General features: G+C 44.7%; 1 pseudogene; it reads right to left on the minus strand.

Annotated features, from left to right (window-relative positions):
* Positions 1-100: 100 nt before the first annotated feature.
* Positions 101-448, minus strand: LOC102832308 (annotated as a pseudogene).
* Between the last annotated feature and the right edge of the window lie 71 nt (positions 449-519).

The raw sequence follows: 519 nt of genomic DNA on the forward strand, positions 1-519 counted from the left end.
TCTTGTGCAGCAGATTTGCCTAATGCAATACGTTGTTCGATTTCTTTCTTTTTGTTTAAAACAAGCTTTGGCCAGTTTTATTAAATAAAAAATGCATGATTTATAGTTCGCCAGTTAGTTCTGGCATGCTGCTAATGATATCGGAATCACCTGGATCAATGATAACCAGTGTGCAAACTCTGTAGTATTTCCTGCATGCTGTGCCCAGTTCAATATCATTGCCACTGTAGTGATGGGCACCAGTTTTGGCCAACATGACGTAGTACTCGATCTCGGATTTCCTCAAGGCCAGGCAGTTGTTGGCGAGGATGACCAACTTCGCTTTGCCTTGCTGGATCATCTTCAGAGTCTGCTTATAACCCAGCACGAATTTACCGCTTTTCATAACAAGTTGGAGCTGTGAGTTGATTGACTCCAGCGAATTTTTCGTCTTCTTTGTGGCCACCATCTTTCCACCTTAGGTGTGGGATGAGGCCCCCAAGCAAGAACAGCCGTCAAGATGGCCAGGGAGGGAGAAAG

The sequence above is a fragment of the Chrysochloris asiatica genome, unplaced genomic scaffold (genome assembly GCF_000296735.1).
Source record: "Chrysochloris asiatica unplaced genomic scaffold, ChrAsi1.0 scaffold00195, whole genome shotgun sequence".
NCBI classification, from domain to species: domain Eukaryota; kingdom Metazoa; phylum Chordata; class Mammalia; order Afrosoricida; family Chrysochloridae; genus Chrysochloris; species Chrysochloris asiatica.